Raw genomic sequence first — 23,464 nt, forward strand, 5'->3', positions numbered from 1 at the left:
TAATAGACATTCAGTATTCAGTGTTAGGTTTTTATAAAAGGTTTATAGACTTAACAGGTTTAACAGGCTTCCAGTCAGCTGAAATGTGTAAAATACATATTGGTACAAAACAGCTTTACAGAAATCTGGCTGTAGATTTAGATCTCTAATGAACAAGTCGCTGGAGAGTGGCGAGATAAAACTCCCTGAGGCCTCAACGGGAACCCGACTCAAAGAGGAAACCCATTCTGTTCTGGGGTACTAAGTGTACTAAGTGTGTTGAAAGGAGCAGGTTGAACACATCAGGACAGTCTTTCTGAATACCGCAGCCATATACAGTACAGTAAGCCTGCAGTATCCATGTGAGATTGTCAACTGAAGCCAGCTTGAGACTTGGCCTTAAACTGTTTTTGTGAAGTGCAAGTCAGAGGGGACAGAAAGAAAATAAACAGATTAAGAGAAGTGCTCTTATGCTAGAGTGGTCTATAAGGGTGTACAATTGGATCAGAGTGCAAGCAGGAACTCTGGTAGATCTAAACCAAAACAGAGAGTTAGAAGATACATACAGTATCTCACAAAAGTGAGTACACCCCTCACATTTTTGTAAATATTTGATTATATATTTTCATGTGACAACACTGAAGAAATGACACTTTGCTACAATGTAAAGTAGTGAGTGTACAGCTTGTGTAACAGTGTAAATTTGCTGTCCCCTCAAAATAACTCAACACACAGCCATTAATGTCTAAACCGCTGGCAACCAAAGTGAGTACACCCCTAAGTGAAAATGTCCAAATTGGGCCCAAAGTGTCGATATTTTGTGTGGCCACCATTATTTTCCAGCACTGCCTTAACCCTCTTGGGCATGGAGTTCACCAGAGCTTCACAGGTCGCCACTGGAGTCCTCTTCCACTCCTCTATGATGACATCATGGAGCTGGTGGATGTTAGAGACCTTGTGCTCCTCCACCTTCCGTTTGAGGATGCCCCACAGATGCTCAATAGGGTTTAGGTCTGGAGACATGCTTGGCCAGTCCATCACCTTCACCCTCAGCTTCTTTAGCAAGGCAGTGGTCGTCTTGGAGGTGTGTTTGTGGTCATCATGCTGGAATACTGCATACTGATCATGCTCTGCTTCAGTATGTCACAGTACATGTTAACATTACACAAGCTGTACACTCACTACTTTACATTGTAGCAAAGTGTCATTTCTTCAGTGTTCTCACATGAAAAGATATAATCAAATATTTACAAAAATGTGAGGGGTGTACTCACTTTTGTGAGATACTGTACATTTCCATAATGTTCTTGATGGTTGTGGTGCAAGTTGAAAATTGCACTACTGAGGAACCATCAAAAACAGTGTACTGACAACAAATGCATGGTATTCATAGTATGATAAGCAGTGATAAGTTTACACCAAAGCCGAAGACCAGCCGAAGAACTTTTCCCCCCCATGCATTTGTTAAGTGGCTTTTTCCCCACTCAATAATAGCTTTCTTCTTGCCACTCCACTTAAAAAAGTCCAGGTTTGTGGAGAATCTGGGTTATGACAGTCTTGTAAATAGCTTCTACCATCTTTAGAGTTATCCTTCGCCTCTTAGTTGCGTTTCTGGGTCGTGGTTGTGCCGTAGTCTGTCCAATATTTTAATAATGGATTGAATGGTGTTCAGTGGTGTTAAGTTTTGGATACTTGTTTTTTTTTTCTCTGTTTTCTTGATTTCTTTTTCAGAGCTTTGTCCCAGGCTTGTTTTGAAAGCTTCTTGGTTCTTCATGATGTTTAAATGTGTTTTCTATCAACCTCCATTTACCATGCATTTTATCAAAGTGTAATCAGGTCTTAATATATATGCATCTGTCCCTGGGGTTGTTCCAGGAACGGATGTATTTATATTGCGATCAGGTTACACGTTGATTAAACGCAGATGGGCTTCATTCAACGGCTTATGGTGCGTGGTTGCAGCAGGCTTTCACAGAAACAGGGGTGAAAACTTATGTAGTCACAACTTTAGTCACAATGTTTAAATTGGTAAACAGTCTTGCAGTTTATATAGATTTTTTTCCCCCCTGCATCAAAATGACAAGCTCTTTTGTGTAATCCCATTTCAGTTCCCAATTGTAACACTACAAAATGTGGAATGGTCAAGAGTGGTGGATATTTATGCTAGGCATTGTATTTGTGGTTATTTAACATATTGAACGTGAACCTTTATAAACATGTAAATCTACCGCCTATTACAATGCATGAGAGGCCATCTTTTGGGTTAGATGGAACAGATGTGATCTGGGTGTGCTGGTGTGTGGATGCCAAGTTCTGTCACTAACAAAGATGTACTGTTGGAAAACAATGTCTTTAAACAGAGTCCTTTCAGTACTGCAAATGCACTGATGGCACTTAGCAAGACACTGCACAATTACATGTTACAGAGTGCAAACGTTTGTATTCGCCCATGTATTTTGAATAGCAAAAATTAGAAGTCTACCTTTATATTATAAATACATGAAAAAATTGAGGGAGCATCATACAACAAAACACATGAGGCAAAATCTGCGTACACATATTTAAAAAAAAAAAAGAAAAGAAAAGAAAAGTGATGTTATGGTCCTTACAGACTCCAAGCCTGTTTTGAACATGGTTATATCAGATTACAGGAACAATGAGCAAAGGGATGCCAAGAAAGTGGAAAGTTAGAACAGGAAATGTGGGTGGGGTACAACGAGCGAAATATTCAAACTGAGAGGAGGTGTTTGGAGGCCACTATAAAGGCAACACATGGGAAACATTATTAGGAGAAGGAGATTTATATACCTTTTATTTCCCTTAATGAAGCAAGAGTGTGCAATGCAGCATAACAACGTATTAGATTCACATACTGATTTCTGAACCTAAACAAGTATGAACATTTCTCTGTGTCATGGATTTTGAAAATAACAACAAGTGTAAAATAAAAATGAGCTTGCACCCAAGTAAAGGGTAAAACAAACTATGTGCTTTCATGCTTCACAGACATCTGCATTTCTTCTCTCAATCAAGAAGACATGGAGTATCTTAAAAACAAAGCTTCTGATTGGCTGTCTGGGTGAACGTGGGTGGCCCGTAGGTGCTGCTTAGGGCTGCTTGGGAATCGTGCTTCATTGTAGTTCACAGAAATCACAGACGAGTACTCAGAATTCTTTATATAAACACTGGTGCTTTTTTTTTATTGTCTTTTCTGTTTGTAACAGGCTCCATCTGGATGTCCTTATAACAAGTCAACAGATTTTTTTCCCCCCTCCTCTGAACAGCAAAAAGAAAATTTACTTTGCCTGACCTGCCAAATCTGGGAGGAGCTTCTGAGCAGAAATTCCATCACTGGAGCCTGTTGCAGTGCCTATCCTCCCTTTTTTCAGAGGGAACAATACACAAAGGGGGAGACTTGTATACAGAACAAAGCCAAGAGTCATAGGGAACATTTTCCAGAACCTTTAAATGTCCATATTTTCCCATTAAACAGAATTTCCAGAATTTCACAAGGACAATTACGTAACGTTAGTTAGTTTTTGTTTGTTTGTTTGTTTGTTTTTGAATATAGAACATTAAGCTAATAGTACTTCATATAGGAATGAGAAAGTGGGATGCACTTTGAGCAAAAATGGTAAAAATCACATGCATAGGTTTTTAAATATATGACGGGTAAAATCAAGTGTAAATAAATCATGCATAAAAATCACATGTGAAATATGACAAAAATTCACATGTGAAGTTCATATGACTCTCCTGACATTGTTTATGTTTGAATAGAATTACAAGGCAACCATACATGAATCTGTCCTTCATTAAAAACAAATGTGAAATGTTCAGGAAAGTGCTCTACAGTACACATAGGAAGCAGGAAAATAGATACGTTTCCTTATTATTTCCTTATTATAAATTAAGAAATGCTTCCTAAGTATTTATATTCCGTTGTGACTCACTACCGGAAGAAGGACAAACAGCTTCTCTCTGGTCTGGTAGTGATTATTGCTCTGAATGACTTGTTCCATCTCATCCGCTTCATATCAACTCATTTTTATGCCGGTTCATTATAGTATCAAGCTCCAACATCTGCAAAACAGCTCATTGTGGTGAGTCAATCAACAATGGCATTACATCACAATAGAAAATCAGTTTATATCACAGGTTCATATCAATGCGCTTCTTCTAATACATTGTCGTTACAATACATACAATACATAATCTAAGTCTAGTAATAAATAGATAAAAAGCTGTTTTTTTGTTTGTTGTTGTCTTATTAACAGGAGAGAGAAAAGAGAGGCTGTTGAGGGAATGGCAGGTTTATAGCTGTTATAACACAAGTGATAGCAGGAACTAACTTGTTTCCCAGATGTTCGAATGAAAGAATCTAACTGGTTAAAATGGACAAATTGCTGTGGTATAACGAGAATAAAACCCATCGGTATGTCTTGTTATAGGAAAATAATACTGTTAACAACTTCAGGTTGTTAACAGTAACTCTCATACCATCCAGTGGTATTATTTTCCTTACATAATTTACATACTGTATGTTTGAAAGTCATAAGATAGCAGCTTCAGTAAATTCATTCAAATTCCTAACAAATTTAAAATCTAATGAATTTAACCAAGGGGCTTTTAAGAAATGCCAATGTGTGCTATGTGAGGTGCCACTGGTTCATCTGCACGTCCCATTCCAGATTTAGTCCCCCTTTACTGTTTATAATAATTTTCATTCTTCCCGGAAGGCTTTCCTCTAGACTTTGGACTGTGGCTGTGGGGAATGTTTCTTCTTCAGCTACAAGATCATTAGTGAGGTCAGGCATGGATGTTGTGTGATGAGGCCTGGGGCATGTCAGTTTATCCCAAATGTTCACTGGGGTTGAGGTCAAAGCTCTGTACAGGACACTCGAGTGGTTTCACTCCAGCCTTGGTGAACCATGTCTTTTTCTATGGTATTTTCCATGCTGGAACAAGTTTGGGTTCCTTTGTTCCAGTGAAATTGTAATGCTACAGCATAAAAAGACATTATATACAATTGTGCACTTCCAACTTTATGGTAACAGTTTGGAGAAGAAAGACATATGGATGTGATGGTCAGATCAAACTTTTGGCCATATTGTTTACATACAGTTCTCTACCCGAAAATCCTAAAGGAGAATGTTCGGGCTTCAGTCCGTAAATTGAAACTCAAATGCAACTGGATTATGCAGCAAGACGATGATCCAAAGCATAGGAATAAATCCTAGTCCTAGAAGTAAAAAGTCTGATCTCCAGTTATCTGAGGCGTTTGGTTGCAGTTATTGCTGCTAAAGGTGCAACCAGATTTTAAATTTAAGAGGGCGATTAGTTTTTCACATTGGTGGTAGGTGTTTCAGTAAAACTAATTAAATAAATAAAAACTGTATTGTGTGTTTACTCAGCTTGCCTTTGTTTTATGTTGTATTTCGTTTGAAGATCTAAAACTATTTAGTATGAGATATACACAAAAAAACAGAAGAAATCTGTATGGGGGCAAATAATTTTTCACAGCACTGTAGGTTATAGGCTGTAGTGACATAGATGATGTTATATAATAACACTGTGCTTACCTCTGGAAATTCTATAGATATCCAATAAAGAAATATAATTAGAGATTTTCAGTGGTTGAAAGCAAGAAGAAAAAAGAAGTGTAAAGACTAACAGATTTTATTTGGATCTCATGCATTCATATATAACAAATTAGGATATATATATAAAAAGAATAACAATATAGTAACAGTGGTTAATACAGTGCAAATCTACAGACTTTCCATAGTTTCCACAATGATTCTTTGGTCATGAAATGATTATGCGATTTAACTTAGTACAAGTTTGTTTATCAAGAATGAAATGGAATAAAACAAACAATCAAACAAACACCTTGTTAATTACGGAGACTGTTTACATTTACTATGACACTTATATAACCGTAATGGGGAGTATGATTTGGATCCACTGCCTTGTAATGTGTCGTTAGGTCTGTAGATACAATGATGTAATGATGATGAAAAAGATGAAAAATATTATTCCGATGACCAGTGCGGCGATATTCAGTTTCTTGGCCAAACTGGAATGCGCATTAGCTCTCGTAGCATCACCAATAAGATTAGCCGTGTCAGTCTATAATGAAAATTAAAGAAAAAAAAGCAACAACCCAAAAACATGTTTATTTCCTTCTTCATACTTATTTACTTGCAATGATAAATAAAACTGATAGTGAAGAAATTATGTTATCTGACTTACTCGGCAGGAGAACACAATGGCGATGATTCCAAGAGGAGTACAGCAGAATATTGTGTTAAAGATGGACCAAGCCAGGTATGTGGGTGCATTGGATACACCAGTAGGCACAGTTGCTTTTCCTTCCATCTTGCAGTCGTTTTTATCTGCGTGCGTGTGTTTGTGTGTGTGCACTGGCTGTGTGAGTAAGGCTTTAATGGGAATGTGGTGTGGGTGTTTGCAGTACTATGAATTATTCACAGTGGGATGTGGCCTGATGGGGTGGAACAGCTGGATGACAAAACAGTATCCAATCTCATAATACAACCTAAAATCCACTACAGATTACTAACTACTACTTTCAAATTGCAAGTTGATTACATTACTGATTACTATTACTAATTACTTTCAAGTTACTTTCAAAACCTATCAAACTTACAAAAATACACTACAAAGTGAAAATCAGAATTGGATTTATGATCAAACTTGCCTCGGTGTGGTTACAGTTTGTAGGACTACCAGACTGATAAAATATAAAACTTTTCTAATTAGGCTAGTTTGGTGCCGTTAGCCAAGCGGAACAATAACTAAGCTATGGGTTTTTCTGCTACAGTGCCATGCAAAGTACATTATCTTTCCTTCTGTTCTGCTCATATCATGTTCACGTAAACTGGAACTCATATGGACATTTACACAACTTGTTTTCCTGCTCAGCATGGGAGGATGTAACTGTTTCAGTTTCAACCCCTTTACTGGATTAAAAAAGATAAATAAATCAGCCTATATCCATTTTTCCTCACACTGACTGTGTGAGCTAACGTTTGTCAGATTTGAGAGACTGTCAGCCAATAAGACACGATTGGAGTGTTTCCACATATTTTCCTGTAAACCCCGTCTGATTGGCCTCGCCTCCGTTCACTGAAGATATAAAATTACAGGCGGTCTTCTTTTACCGACGTTCAGTTACATAGTGACAAACAACTCCAAGTGGAGAATTATGCTGGGTTAAAGAAAAAAATCACATTATTTAAAATGTAATGCCTTACATTACTGCGTTATCAGAAAAACTCATTAGAATACAGAATACAGTTACTTTGTAACATGTTATACCCAACTATGCTGAATATAGACCTTAAATGGAATTTGATGTGCATGTAAATGTAGTCATTGTGTTTGTTTGGTCTAACTTGGTATCATTAGACTGACTAAGACAACACACTACTAATGTCTTAAAAAGCATTTATAATACAATGTGTCATCTTTTTCAACTCTGTCAGTGTTTGAAGTTTTGGAAACAAATATGTTTAAAGGGTTATGAATGACTAAGGAAATTTGGCCTATGTGTTACCTCATATTTATACCCCTGTGAAACAGAAAATGTTCGTGCTTAATTAATGTTTTTTGAACAATCTACCACAAAATATCACAAAAATAAAAACAGTCGTTGATCATCCAGGAAACGACACACAGTATTAAGAATCAAGCATATGTAGACTTTTGAATGGGTTCATTTGTGTACATTCAGTTATAATGGTGTCTTGTGGTCTAATATGTAAACATCTGTATTGTGAAATAGCTTCTCCACACAATTGCGAGCCAGAAAATGGTCCTTGAGTTCCAGAACATTAATGTGTAACATATCTGTGTGAGAAACAGGAAGGGAGCTATTCAAGAAAAACAAAAATATTTTACGCTTTTGACCTTGCTGTGGCCTCCGCTGTTTACAATGATAATTCCATCCTACAAGCACGCAACCATTTGTTCTAGTGGAGGAAAAACAAATACGGTGAAAATAGAATAAAGTAAGTGCAATAAGAAGACAACTTACAAAATAAAATATGCAATATAAGTATGTAAAAAAAACCCCAATGTGAGTAGTGTAAAAAAGATAAAGTTTTGCACTGCGCTAAAGTGAGATGTAAAGAGAGTAATGCTGAGACAGTCTGAAAACTCCAAGAGTGTTTTATAGAGTAAGAGACAAACACTCAACTCCAAATGTTTTGTTTTACTTCTGTTCTTTTGATGTATTTGGCATGTTTTGACTGATATTGTTTTATTCGTTTTGTTTTGACTCTTATATGCATAAAATGAATAAACAAGTAGGCCTATTGTTTCTCTTTTTTATTTTACTAATATAAAAGTGACTACAAGGTCCGTTTAAGACATTTTTTCCTTAGTCCATGGAGGGGGGGAAAAAAGCAAGAAGAAAAAAGAGGTGTAAAGACTAACAGATTTTATTTGGATATCATGCATCCATTATATAACAAATTAGGATGCATTCATATAAAAAAAAAAGAATAACAATATATTCATATAAAAAAAATAACAATGTAGTAACAGTGGTTAATACAGTGTAAATCTACAGACTTTCCATAGTTTCCACAATGATTCTTTGGTCATGAAATGATGATGCAATTTAACTTAGTACAAGTTTGTTTATCAAGAATGAAATGGAATAAAACAAACAATCAAACAAACACCTTGTCAATTACGGAGAGTGTTTACATTTACTATGACACTTATATAACCGTAATGGGGAGTAAGATTTGGATCCACTGCCTTGTAATGTGTCGTTAGGTCTGTAGATACAATGATGTAATGATGATGAAAAAGATGAAAAATATTATTCCGATGACCAGTGCGGCGATATTCAGTTTCTTGGCCAAACTGGAATGCGCATTAGCTCTCGTAGCATCACCAATAAGATTAGCCGTGTCAGTCTATAATGAAAATTAAAGAAAAAAAAGCAACAACCCAAAAACATGTTTATTTCCTTCTTCATACTTATTTACTTGCAATGATAAATAAAACTGATAGTGAAGAAATTATGTTATCTGACTTACTCGGCAGGAGAACACAATGGCGATGATTCCAAGAGGAGTACAGCAGAATATTGTGTTAAAGATGGACCAAGCCAGGTATGTGGGTGCATTGGATACACCAGTAGGCACAGTTGCTTTTCCTTCCATCTTGCAGTCGTTTTTATCTGCGTGCGTGTGTTTGTGTGTGTGCACTGGCTGTGTGAGTAAGGCTTTAATGGGAATGTGGTGTGGGTGTTTGCAGTACTATGAATTATTCACAGTGGGATGTGGCCTGATGGGGTGGAACAGCTGGATGACAAAACAGTATCCAATCTCATAATACAACCTAAAATCCACTACAGATTACTAACTACTACTTTCAAATTGCAAGTTGATTACATTACTGATTACTATTACTAATTACTTTCAAGTTACTTTCAAAACCTATCAAACTTACAAAAATACACTACAAAGTGAAAATCAGAATTGGATTTATGATCAAACTTGCCTCGGTGTGGTTACAGTTTGTAGGACTACCAGACTGATAAAATATAAAACTTTTCTAATTAGGCTAGTTTGGTGCCGTTAGCCAAGCGGAACAATAACTAAGCTATGGGTTTTTCTGCTACAGTGCCATGCAAAGTACATTATCTTTCCTTCTGTTCTGCTCATATCATGTTCACGTAAACTGGAACTCATATGGACATTTACACAACTTGTTTTCCTGCTCAGCATGGGAGGATGTAACTGTTTCAGTTTCAACCCCTTTACTGGATTAAAAAAGATAAATAAATCAGCCTATATCCATTTTTCCTCACACTGACTGTGTGAGCTAACGTTTGTCAGATTTGAGAGACTGTCAGCCAATAAGACACGATTGGAGTGTTTCCACATATTTTCCTGTAAACCCCGTCTGATTGGCCTCGCCTCCGTTCACTGAAGATATAAAATTACAGGCGGTCTTCTTTTACCGACGTTCAGTTACATAGTGACAAACAACTCCAAGTGGAGAATTATGCTGGGTTAAAGAAAAAAATCACATTATTTAAAATGTAATGCCTTACATTACTGCGTTATCAGAAAAACTCATTAGAATACAGAATACAGTTACTTTGTAACATGTTATACCCAACTATGCTGAATATAGACCTTAAATGGAATTTGATGTGCATGTAAATGTAGTCATTGTGTTTGTTTGGTCTAACTTGGTATCATTAGACTGACTAAGACAACACACTACTAATGTCTTAAAAAGCATTTATAATACAATGTGTCATCTTTTTCAACTCTGTCAGTGTTTGAAGTTTTGGAAACAAATATGTTTAAAGGGTTATGAATGACTAAGGAAATTTGGCCTATGTGTTACCTCATATTTATACCCCTGTGAAACAGAAAATGTTCGTGCTTAATTAATGTTTTTTGAACAATCTACCACAAAATATCACAAAAATAAAAACAGTCGTTGATCATCCAGGAAACGACACACAGTATTAAGAATCAAGCATATGTAGACTTTTGAATGGGTTCATTTGTGTACATTCAGTTATAATGGTGTCTTGTGGTCTAATATGTAAACATCTGTATTGTGAAATAGCTTCTCCACACAATTGCGAGCCAGAAAATGGTCCTTGAGTTCCAGAACATTAATGTGTAACATATCTGTGTGAGAAACAGGAAGGGAGCTATTCAAGAAAAACAAAAATATTTTACGCTTTTGACCTTGCTGTGGCCTCCGCTGTTTACAATGATAATTCCATCCTACAAGCACGCAACCATTTGTTCTAGTGGAGGAAAAACAAATACGGTGAAAATAGAATAAAGTAAGTGCAATAAGAAGACAACTTACAAAATAAAATATGCAATATAAGTATGTAAAAAAAACCCCAATGTGAGTAGTGTAAAAAAGATAAAGTTTTGCACTGCGCTAAAGTGAGATGTAAAGAGAGTAATGCTGAGACAGTCTGAAAACTCCAAGAGTGTTTTATAGAGTAAGAGACAAACACTCAACTCCAAATGTTTTGTTTTACTTCTGTTCTTTTGATGTATTTGGCATGTTTTGACTGATATTGTTTTATTCGTTTTGTTTTGACTCTTATATGCATAAAATGAATAAACAAGTAGGCCTATTGTTTCTCTTTTTTATTTTACTAATATAAAAGTGACTACAAGGTCCGTTTAAGACATTTTTTCCTTAGTCCATGGAGGGGGGGAAAAAAGCAAGAAGAAAAAAGAGGTGTAAAGACTAACAGATTTTATTTGGATATCATGCATCCATTATATAACAAATTAGGATGCATTCATATAAAAAAAAAAGAATAACAATATATTCATATAAAAAAAATAACAATGTAGTAACAGTGGTTAATACAGTGTAAATCTACAGACTTTCCATAGTTTCCACAATGATTCTTTGGTCATGAAATGATGATGCAATTTAACTTAGTACAAGTTTGTTTATCAAGAATGAAATGGAATAAAACAAACAATCAAACAAACACCTTGTCAATTACGGAGAGTGTTTACATTTACTATGACACTTATATAACCGTAATGGGGAGTAAGATTTGGATCCACTGCCTTGTAATGTGTCGTTAGGTCTGTAGATACAATGATGTAATGATGATGAAAAAGATGAAAAATATTATTCCGATGACCAGTGCGGCGATATTCAGTTTCTTGGCCAAACTGGAATGCGCATTAGCTCTCGTAGCATCACCAATAAGATTAGCCGAGTCAGTCTATAAAGAAAATTAAAGAAAAAAAACAACAACCCAAAAACATGTTTATTTCCTTCTTCATACCTATTTACTTGCAATGATAAATAAAACTGATAGTGAAGAAATTATGTTATCTGACTTACTCGGCAGGAGAACACAATGGCGATGATTCCAAGAGGAGTACAGCAGAATATTGTGTTAAAGATGGACCAAGCCAGGTATGTGGGTGCATTGGATACACCAGTAGGCACAGTCAATTTCATCTTCCAGTTGTTTTTCTCTGCGTGTAAGTGTATGAGTGTGTGTGTGTTTGAGTAAGGCTTCAAGAGGTATGTGGAGTGGGGGTTTGCAGCATTTCTATTTATTCACAGTGGGATGTGGCCTGATACATGGAATGGCAGAAAGGATTTATCTTTCCGCACAGCACATGGGCAATTTGATCTGAGAGTGTTCTTGGTCTTCCAGATTTTGCCTTGATTCCCACAGTTCCTCTTCATTACCATTTCTTGGAAATTGTCAGCCCAGTTTGATATCTTTTTAAATATTTTTATCAGCTTTCCAGGCATCAATCAGCTTCATTTTCAGATCCTCAGTCAGCTGCTTAGAGGAGCCCATGATTGCTGAGAGTTTTTGCATTCTACTGAATCAATTAATACTTAACAAGTTTAAGGCAGAGGTTGTATTTACGTCTTCAATCAAAAAAAAAAAAAAAAAGTAGTTTGGCAAAGCTATATGGATATGAGTTTTGTTATTTAAAGTAAATTATTTACAACTCTTTGAAAACTTGACCAACGAAATAAAAACATCACTCTGACCCTGTGCTCCTCTGAGGAGACCTATAATATATTATACAGACATTTACATAATGTAGACACTGAGGTATTGAAATTGGTTGAGGTATATTAGATAGTAGATCTCTAGGAGGAAGGTATGGTTTAACTATTGGAAATTAATGCTGTTGTGATCAGTCCTTAATCAGTAGTTATTATAAAAGAGCCACAGGCAGCTAGTAGTTCTGCAGGAGAAACACAAAATTAGTAATTACTGCTTATTTAATAGTGAACTCCTACTAACATACTTACTGAGTTATTACCTAGCACATCTGAGTAATTTTTTAGAAGTTAGATAATTGTTCATGAAGAACTACTCATGCATTTGTACTTAGTTTCCTATGAGTTGCAGAAAAGAACTGTGGTGTTTTCAGGGTTTTTTTCTTCTTCCCCCAGCTCTTAAATTATGCATCATTCCTTCAGATGTTTCTAAAAATATTATCTGTATTGAACAAAATCTAACTGAATTTAAAAGATCATAGGGAGGAACAGATCTGTCTTGATGAGCAAATTACCAGGAATGATCAGAAAGGTCTGAAATTGCAGAAACTCCGGAAAGAAAGCTAGACCTGGGCTAACTCAGGAAGGAAACGCTTAAGATTATAAACTCCAGACTGCAGACACTCACACGCACAGATGTGCAAGCGTACACACACGTACAAAGATCTAAAGAGTAAAAACGCTGATACATAACGTTTACTGTTTTTATTCATAAAATATTTTGTATATAGTAACAGTGTTTAACACGATATGAGTTTACAGACTTTCCAAAGTTGCAATAATGATTCTTTGGCCATGAAATGATTACAAGATTACACTTAATACAACAGTGTTTCATCAAAAATTAAATGAAAAAAAGAAGAAAAAGAAAATACAAAGGTAGGGTTTGAGCCAAGTGGACAGTGTTTTCAATATCTGTGAGACTGATGTCACCATAACACGGTGTGATTTGGCTCCATTGCCTTATGTCTGTTTTGCAAGCACTGTCACACACAGTACGATGGAAATGATGAAAAAAACCATTCCAATGACCAGTGCGGCAATATTCAGTTTCTTGGCCGTACTGGAATGCGCCTTAGCTCTTGTAGAATCACCAATAGTGTTAGCCGTATGAGTCTGTAATGAAAAAGTTATGATGTTTCTTATTCATACTTTTTTATTTTATTTGCAATCATAAGTAAAACTGATAGTGAAGAAATGATGTTTAATGACTTACCCGGCGGGAGAACACAATTGCAATGATTCCAAGAGGAAAGCAGCAGCATAATGTGTTAAAAATGGACCAAACCAGGTATGTGGGTGCATTGGATACACCAGTAGTCCCAGCCATATTTCGTTCCATCTTCCACTCTTGTGCACTGGTTGTGTGAGTAAGGCTGCAGAAGGAATGTGGGGTGGGTGTTAGTAGCACTTTTAGTTATTCACTCTGGGATGTGGCCTGATGGGAGGAAGGTCTAGGGAACAGAACGTTATCCAATTTCATATCCAAATGAATGTCTGATCTCTCAAAGAAACAGAAACGCAGTTAAGAACATGTTTAAGAAACATTAGATAAATTACTAAGATGGGACACACAAACACATTTGACATGCGATGCATCAAGTGAAACTGTACGATTTTTGGAAAGATGAGGAACATTGAAGTCAGGTTCGTTTATCATTTGCGCTGTATGTTATGAAATGTAATGTTTCGGAGAAAAAGAATATACAGAACACACACAAGAGCAACTACTACCAACATAATTTAAACAAGTAGAACTTGATGGCAACTGAGTCGACAGGGGTGCCAACAAGTCTAGTCCTCCTTGTTACTGATTTGTATGCTTCAGATACCCTTACAATATACCTTGACCATATTTGGATAATGCCAAAATGCAATCAGTCCATCAAGTGGTAACAAGGACAAGTCCGACAAATTGTAGAGTTAACCACTTACTTTTGAGATTGCACAAACAAGAATTTCCTTCAGATGGACTGAGCAATATTTTTTAAATAGTCAGAGATCCTACTCGACCTCTCTGCTGCTTTTGACATTGTGAATCATCAGATCCTCCTGTCCTCTCTCCAGCGGAACAGCTCAGCGGCGGGTGGAATCATATCTCACAGGCAGATCTTTCAAGGTATTGTGGAAGGGAGGAGCTTCTGAAACTCAGCAGCTCACAATTGAGGTTCCTCAGGGGTCAGTTCTCGGTCCACTGCTCTTTTCTATTTATACTACATGTCTGATTGAGTCTCATGGCTTCTCATATCATTGCTATGCTGATGATACCCTGCTCTATTTGTCCTTCCAGGCTGATGATCCATCTGTCTCTGCACGAATCTCTGCTTGCCTGTCTGACATCTCAAACCAGGACAGCCAGGAACCTTGGGGTGACTTTTGATGATAGCTTGACCTTCACAGACCGCATTTTAACAACTACAATTCTGTAGGTTCATTCTGTACAACATCGAGAAAATCAGACCCTATCTCCCTATGATTTGTAAATGTACTTTGACTTGTATTTAAACAAAAAACGGATAACGACAAGGTATTTGATGTTTTACCTAATCAACTGCATAGTTCTTTGAAGATAAACGTTTATTTTGAAATTGATGCATGCAAAACATTCCAAAAAAGTTGGGACGGGGCAATTTAGGACTAATGGTGATGTAACAAGTTGAAATAAGAAGGTGATGTGAAGCAGGTGAGGTAATCATCTAATCATATTAGGAGCCTCCAAAAAAGGCCTGGTCCTTCAAGAGCAAGAATGGGTCAAGGCTCGCTAATCTGCCAACAGGTGCATCAGTGAGTAATCCAACACTTTGAGAACAACATTCCCCAAAGACAAATCGGTAGGATTTTGTGAATTTCACCTTCTACAGTAAACAATATTATTAAAAGATTCAGGGAATCTGGTCAAATTTCAGTGCATATAGGGTGAGGCTAAAAACCACTTCTGAATGCACGTGATCTCCGATCCCTCAGACATCACTGTTTTCAAAACCATGATGGGTCTGTAACAGATATCCTGAAATGGGCTCGGGAATACTTGGGTAAACCTTTGTCAGTCAGCACCATTCACCATTCCACAGATGCGTGTTAAGGCTTTACTATGAAAAGCAGAAGCCATACATTAACACTGTCCAGAAGCTCCGCCCACTTCTCTGGGCTCGGTCTCATCTGAGATGGACAGTAGCACAGTGGAATCGTGCTTTGTGGTTCTACAAGTCAAATAGTTTTTGGACAAAAAAATTGTTCTCCGGGCCAAAGAGGAAAAGGACCGTCCAAGCTGTTATCAACGTCAGGTCCAAAAGCCAGAGTCTGTCATGGTATGGTGGGGTGTAAGTGCCCATGGCATGGGGGTAACTCGCACATCTGTGAGGACATCATTAATGCAGGAAGATATGTACACATTTTGGAGCAACATATGCTGCCATCCCGGGCAGGACAACACCGAACCACATTCTGCCCGGATTACAAGTGCATGGCTGCATAAGCAAAGCGTGTGGGTGCTAGCATGGCCTGCTGCAGTCCTGACCTGTCTCTGTCTCCAATTGAGAATGTGTGGCGCATTATGAAGCTCAAAATAAGACAATGAAAACCCCGTACAGTTGCGCAGCTGAAGAAATGCATAATGGATGAATGAGGGAAAATTCCGCTTGCTAAACTTAACCAACTGGTGTCTTCACTCCGCGTCCAAATGCTTAATAAATGTTATTAAAAGAAAAGCTGATGTTACACAACGGTAAACCGTCAACTGTCCCAACTTTTGTGGAGTGTGTCGCAGTCATCAGATTTGAAATGAGTGTCCATCCATCCATCTTCAACTGCTTACTCCTTTTCAGGGTCACGGGGAACCTAGAGTTTATCCCAGGGAGCATCGGGCACTAGGCGGGGTACACCCTGGACAGGGTGCCAGTCCATCGCAGGGCACAATCACATACACCCTCACACACCCATTCATACACTACAGACACTTTGGACATGCCAATCAGCCTACCATGCATGTCTTTGGACTGGGGAGGAAACCGGAGTACCCAGAGGAAACCCCCCCCAGCACGGGGAGTACATGCAAACTCCACACACACAGGGCCACGGCGGGACTCGAACCCTGGACCCTTGCAAATAAAAAGGAACAAAGAAGGAACTAAACATAATAACTTATTCATTATAGGTTGATACAGTCAACGCTATTGGTTCTGAAAGAGCTAATGCCGGAGCACTCAGCATGCTTAGGCTCCCCGTAGCGCGACAGTGCGTGCTTACAGGTTGATGGGACTTTTTTTTTACTTGTACATGTGTGTGTTTTTTTTGTTTTGTTTATGCACTCTCTCCATGTATTGTTATTGGTTGTTTCCCTCATGTGTCTTAATCATTTACACCTGTTCTCATTTTCCCCTTGATTAACCACACACACACACACACACACACACACACAGAGGGCCATTTTTTGGTGAGATTTCTCTTGGTCACCCCCCCCCCTCCCCTAAATCTCTACCCAGCTAACAATTTTTGGTTCCCAGAACATACCTTTTTAAGGTTTGTTTTTTGTTAGCCAGGAGAGTTTTCTTTATGGAAATAGAAAGATATTTTTAGGTTTGCACAACGTTCCCCTAATGTTCTCTTAACGTTCCCATAATTTCATGAATGAGAGTTCAAAACTAGTCAAAGTGACTGAGTAAACTTTCATAATCTGTTTGTAAAAACCTTGCTGATGGACCTACTTGATATGAACCACAATTCCCACCTCAATGGTACAGGTAGTAAAACTTGAGCAAAATTATGGTCAGTTCTCCAGCTCAACGTTCTCAGCTCAGCTAGTAGCCTAAAGGTTTTTTTTATTATTATTTTTTTTTACGGAAGCTGTGGTAATTTACCTGTCAATGTATAACATGATCATACAAAAAGTTGGATTTTTCATAAAACTTGCCTTGGGGCGATCATCGGCGCCCCCAAGTTGGTGGTGCCCTAAGTGACCATTTAGTTTGCCTATGCCTATGTTTGTGTTGAGAATTAAACAAGTTAAATAAATAATTAACGCCTATGTGATGTTGTTTATTTAGTAGAACAGAATTATGTTGTTCTATCCATGCAAACCAGTTATTCAAAACAAAATAATTTTCTGGCTCTTGTGCAGTGCCACTTTTCATGTAATACCACCTGTATTAGGGCACAGGCACTGCACAAGAGCCTGGAAATCATGCCCAATGTTTTCTAAGCCAGTATATATTTCTGATTGTTGCTGAGTGACCTCAGAATGACCTATAAATATTCTTTTAATATCTGCAAAACCGAAGCAGCATAAAGGAAAATTTTTACGGCACAAACCAGCAGACTATTTTGTGGACGTTTTGCGTTGGGTGGGGGGCCAACTTCACACAGGTGTTAATAAGCCAGCACTATACATCAGGGTTTTTACTGTTTGGATCATTACATTTACATTTACAGCATTTTGGCAGACACCCTTATCCAGAGCAACTTACATTTATCTCATTCATACAACTGAGCAATTGAGTGTTAAGAGCCTTTAACCACTGCGCCACCACTGCCCCGTTGCATATGTGTATAGGGGTGTGTGTGTGTGTGTGTGTGTGTGTGTGTGTGTGTGTATGTGTGTGTGTGTGTGTGTGTGTGTGTGTGTGTGTGTGTGTGAGATCTAGTTTCCCTTCCTTCCTGAGCTATACCAAGTATAGTTTCCATTCCTGAGTTTCTGTCAAGGTGGTAACAGTTTTTAAAAATTCTGTCTGGTCTACAGAAAATCAGATACATTCTCATAATTCCTGTTAATTTGCTAATTAAAACAGATCTTTTCCTCCCTATGATCTTTTAATTAAGTTATATTATGTTAAATACAGATAATAAATTTTGTGACAGCTGAATGAATGATGCTTAATTCAATTGCTGAAAAAAAACACAATTCTGTAACTCATAGGAAACTAAGAGGGAAGAAATTAGTAGTTATACATTAACAAATATAACTCGTAAAAACTACTAAATTGACTAGCTAATTACTCAGTAAGTAGGTTAGTAGGAGGTCACTATTAAATAAGCAGTAATTACTGAGACTTGCATTTCTTATGCATATAGCCTACACCGGTGGCTCTTTTAAAATAACTGCTGCTTAAGGACTGATCACAACAGTTAAACCATACCTTCCTCTTGGAGATCTACTATCTAATCTACCTCAACCTATTTCAACACCTCAGTGTCTACAATGTAAAAGTCTATGTAATATATTATAGGTCTAGTCAGAGGAGCCCCTTGTCAGATTGATGTTTTTATTTAGCTGGTCAAGTTTTAAAAGAGTTGTAAATAATTTACTTCCAACAAAGCAACAAAACTCATATCCATATATCCTTGAACAAATTGCAGATTTTGTGACTGAAGAAGTAAATACAACCTCTTTTCTACAAATGTTAATGCACATTGCTTTCTATCTGATGAACTGAAAACACAGAAAAACAGGACCTCCTTCCTGTTGTGAATTCTCAGAACTCATTTAACTTGTTAGGTCTTAATCGACTCATTAGAACTCATTACTCGGGTCAAACCTTGCCATCAGGAATTGTCATGAGAGCATCAAAAATTCCCTGACACTTCAAACCTTGTGCTATTAATACTCAGCAACCATGGGCTCTTCTAAGCAGCTGACTGTGGATCTGAAAATGAAGCTGATTGATGCCTGGCAAGCTGATGAAGTCTTTAAAAAGATGTCAAAATCTCAACAAAAAAAAATCAAACCCACATGGTTCCAATCAAACCCACAGTGCTACTTTAAAGGATTTGTAATTGAGTGCTAGAGGAGCAAAGAGCATAGAGAGCAGTCGTAGGTATACATTTTTTTGAGTGGGGACAAGTTAGGGGTTCTTTAAAGCTGCAGTATTGAACTTTTTTTTGGTTAAAAATGAACAAAAATTAATTATTGAGCAAGTACATGAAAAAAAATCAGTGTTCAAAACGGTCTCCTTACCTTACCCTGATTCGCAACGGTAAGATTACAGCTAATGGGTTTATAATCTGAGCTGTCGGGTCGGATTTCATGGGAAACATCGGTTTGACGTCATTTGTGCGGTCTTTGGCGTCACCACCCTTTTGCGTGGTTACGTCACGTTCGTAAACAGAAAGAAGAAGTGCCATCTACTCTATCGCGTGTAGGGGCTGTGGATGGTGCAGTCTTTGTCAGTTGCTTAGAATTTAAACTTGTTATCTAGATGGCTGCTTTTAATCTGGATAGATCTAAACTCAATCATCGTTCTCATTTGGGTTATCAGCTGCTGTGAAAACCAAGAAACTTTGAACTGAGGTCCAAAAGGGCAAGCGACAGCTCCCATTAGAGCAGTGGCGACGCACAACCTACGTAAAAAAAACCCAAACAAACAAACTCCGCAAGTAATTTGCAGTTTTATGTTTTAAACAGACATGGCGATAGAGAGGCAAAAGTTCAGTACTGTAGCTTTAAGTGTTCCTGGAAGAGATGAGTTTTTATAAGTTTTTTGAAGATAGTGATGGATTCTGCTGTCCGGATTGAGGTTGGAAGCTCATTCCACCACTGAAGGACAATCAGTTTGAAGGTCGTTAACTGATCGCAGGCTGTGGGAGGGAACACAAAACTCAAGGAGAGGGTTGACGTAGGGGGGTGCTGTTCCAGATAAGATCTTTTACATGAGCATCGAGACCGATGCTCATGTATTTGATCTTTTAATTAATTAATTAATTAATTAATTTGATGCGGGCGATTACAGGAAGCTAGTGGAACATGAACAAATGCTAATGTTAATGTTCTTCTTCTTCTTGTTCTTCTTCTTGTTCTTCTTCTTGTTCTTCTTCTTCTTATTATTATTATTAATATTATTATATTATTATTTAATCATCTTATGTCCTCCTGCTTAATACCATTATGACAGCAAGGTATAATCACTTAATTCACTTAGTTACACACTGTAAAACCGGATAAGTTCATTTAACTCAAAAAATTTGAGGAAACTACTTACCTCAAAATTTTTAAGTTGATAAATCAATTTATTTAAGCCAAACACACTTAAATATAAGACATTTTATTTTAAATTACAAAGTTTGAGTTAAATTTTTGTTATATTTAACTGTGTTTGGCTTAAAGAAATTGCTTTATCAACTTAAAAATGTTGAGGTAATTAGTTTCCTCAAATGTTTTGAGTTAAATCCGGTTTTACAGTGTATGAATCACTTTAGAATGTTGCTTTGCATGTATTTGATCTATTTGAACGGTTTGGGAAACCCGCACCAAATGACATGTTTTGATGATTTTTGAAGTGAAAGGAAGTAAATACAACCTCTGCAGCAAACTATTTAAAAAATATATATAATTTTCTGCAAATGCTAATGTACTTTTTACATGTGAAGAATAGAATTTTTTTTTTCTTTGCGACAAACATTTGAGACCATACCAAGTCAGTACTTAGTAACACTCTGTTTGGTGGATATCACAGTTTACCAATGCATTTTGTAGCCAGCTACTATATCTGAGAGAGAGAGAGAAAGAAACAAACAAACACTGATACATAGTTTTGATGACCTTTTTGCTTTATTTTTCAAAAAAAAAACAAAAACACATGTACTGATATGAAAGTGATTACAAAGTCCATTTGCGCCATTTTTTTTGTTAAAAAAAAAGAAGAAGTAAATTCGGATTTTATTTGGATCTGTACAGGAAGGTCTCCTGTATTCATATAAAAAAATTGTATGCATTAATATAAAAAGAATAAAAAAATATGTATAAAAAAAATATGTATAAACAATATAGTAACAGTGGTTAATACCATGTCAGTCTACAGATTTTCCATAGTTTCCCCACTGAGTCTTTGGTCATGAAATGATTCCAGGATTACACTTAATACAAGGGGTTCTCATCAAAAATGAACAAACAAAACCAAACAAACAAACAAAAAACACCAGTAGAATTTGAGCCAAGTGGAAAGTGTATTCAATTACTATGAGACATATGTAACAATAACACTCCAGCTTAATGCGAGTTGGCATTCATTTTTGAAAATATTATCGCATAATAGACAATGCAAATGATGAGCAAAAAGATTCCAAAGACGAGCGCAGCGATATTCATGTTCTTGGCCATTCTAGAATGCGCATGAGCTCTTGCAGAATCACCAGTATTGTTGGCCGTGTCAGTCTATGATGTAAAAAGTTATTATGTTTAGTTCCTTCTTTGTTCCTTCTTATTTAAAGCGATAAATAAAACAGGTAATGAAGAAATGATGTTTAATGACTTACCCGGATGGAGAACACAATTGCAATGATTCCAATAGGAAAGCAGCAGCATAATGTGTTACAAATGGACCAACCCAGGTACGTGGGTGCACTGGATACACCAGTAGTCCCAGCCATATTTCGTTCCATCTTCTACTCTTGTACACTGGCTGCGTGAGTAAGGCTTCAGGAAGAATATGGGCTGGGTGTTAGCAGCATATATAGATATTCACAGTGGGATGTGGCCTAATGAGGGAAGAGTCAGGGGAAAAAAAACGCTTCCTTGAAATCAGTGATTTTTTTCACACGATTGAGAAACATTAGAGAAATGACTAAAATGATACACACAAACACAGGATATTTAATGCATTAGGTGAAACTGTATGATTTCTGGATGAACGATAAGCATTAATGTCAAGTTTGCTTATATTATGTACACTGCAATGCTTGTGGAAAGTCTGGGGTAAACTGCTAACATGCAACAGTATAAGGCACACAATATATATATTTAAACAAGTATGTGTAAAATGGAAATGAATAAGCATAATTAGAACATTAAAAAACAAAGAACGGAATAGAAAATACAAAATAAAATATACAAAATAATTGGGAGAGCAATACGAGCAGTGTCAACAAAACAAATAATTATACTGCGCTAGAGTACGTTGTTGTAAAGTGAGTTTTTCAGACTTTCTGAAGAGACTGAGAGTCTGAAAACCCCAAGACTGGATTATAGTGTATAATGGGAGAAAAGCTTTGTTCACAAATGTGTTGTTTCATTTTGTTTTGTTTGTTTTGTTTATTTTGTTTAGTCATCTTGTTTTATTTGTTTTGTTTATTTTTATTTTGTATTTTCCTGTTTGTTTTTTATCTTGTTTTATTTGTGTATTATTTGTTTTATTTTTTCTTGTGTAGTTGTTGCTTTATGGTTGCATTATTTTGCTTTTATTTTCTTATTTTTTAGTTTTGTCTTGTCATTTTAAATTTTTTTTTTTAAAGTTTGTTGGTTAGTTAATTTCTTTGTTTTTGCTCTCAATTGGTGCTGTTTATAATGTCCAATATCCATAGCAGTAAAATCAGCAAAATGTGAAATACAATATGTGAAATAAACAAGAAAGAGATGGATTACTTTTTTGATCATTCATTTTTTTCAATTCATTTCATACATTGCGCAATCCGAGTATTGCGCAATGGAACAAAAGAAAGCTCTGAAAGTGTTATGGGGTTTGACTAAAAGAGCTGTGCTTGTTATTCAGAAGAGGCATGATAGCAAAGACCCTGCTCAACGTTAATGTTTCATAACAGTAATGGTATGTTTTTTTAAACCCTTGCATTCAGTGTCCCACTTTCAGCTATAACTGAACATATTGTCTATATTTAAAAAAAACAAAAAACCCTGATATTATATGAATGATCTGAAATTGAGTCTTATGACGGTCACAGAAAGGCAGATCCTAAACAGTAGTACTGTTTTAGTAAAAACCGTGCGTGTGTGTGTGTGTGTGTGTGTGTGCATATATATATATATATATATATATATATATATATATATATATATATATATTTGTGTGTGTGTGTGTGTGTGTGTGTGTGAGTGTGTGTGTGTGTGTGTGAGTATATATTTTTGTAGATGATACAAGGTAGTGTTCACTGCAATAACAAAAATGCCAAAAAAAATATATAAAAA

At 36.6% G+C, this 23,464-nt stretch overlaps 4 long non-coding RNA genes across 4 annotated transcripts; all 4 read right to left on the reverse strand.

Annotated features, from left to right (window-relative positions):
* Window positions 1-5,642: 5,642 nt before the first annotated feature.
* On the reverse strand, window positions 5,643-7,339 carry LOC128603753 (uncharacterized). Its single transcript, XR_008385059.1, has 2 exons — window positions 6,235-7,339; window positions 5,643-6,111 (listed from the first exon to the last, which is right to left on the reverse strand). It is a non-coding gene; the product is annotated as an uncharacterized LOC128603753 (long non-coding RNA).
* Window positions 7,340-8,426: 1,087 nt separating this feature from the next.
* On the reverse strand, window positions 8,427-10,158 carry LOC128603754 (uncharacterized). The gene is made up of 2 exons (XR_008385060.1): window positions 9,054-10,158; window positions 8,427-8,930 (listed from the first exon to the last, which is right to left on the reverse strand). It is a non-coding gene; the product is annotated as an uncharacterized LOC128603754 (long non-coding RNA).
* A 1,087-nt stretch (window positions 10,159-11,245) lies between these two features.
* LOC128603755 (uncharacterized) lies at window positions 11,246-12,579 on the reverse strand. Its single transcript, XR_008385061.1, has 2 exons — window positions 11,872-12,579; window positions 11,246-11,749 (listed from the first exon to the last, which is right to left on the reverse strand). It is a non-coding gene; the product is annotated as an uncharacterized LOC128603755 (long non-coding RNA).
* An 8,496-nt stretch (window positions 12,580-21,075) lies between these two features.
* LOC128603640 (uncharacterized) lies at window positions 21,076-22,036 on the reverse strand. The gene is made up of 2 exons (XR_008385041.1): window positions 21,802-22,036; window positions 21,076-21,700 (listed from the first exon to the last, which is right to left on the reverse strand). It is a non-coding gene; the product is annotated as an uncharacterized LOC128603640 (long non-coding RNA).
* Window positions 22,037-23,464: the final 1,428 nt, after the last annotated feature.

This window comes from Ictalurus furcatus, chromosome 28 (assembly GCF_023375685.1).
Source record: "Ictalurus furcatus strain D&B chromosome 28, Billie_1.0, whole genome shotgun sequence".
In the NCBI taxonomy this organism is placed as follows: domain Eukaryota; kingdom Metazoa; phylum Chordata; class Actinopteri; order Siluriformes; family Ictaluridae; genus Ictalurus; species Ictalurus furcatus.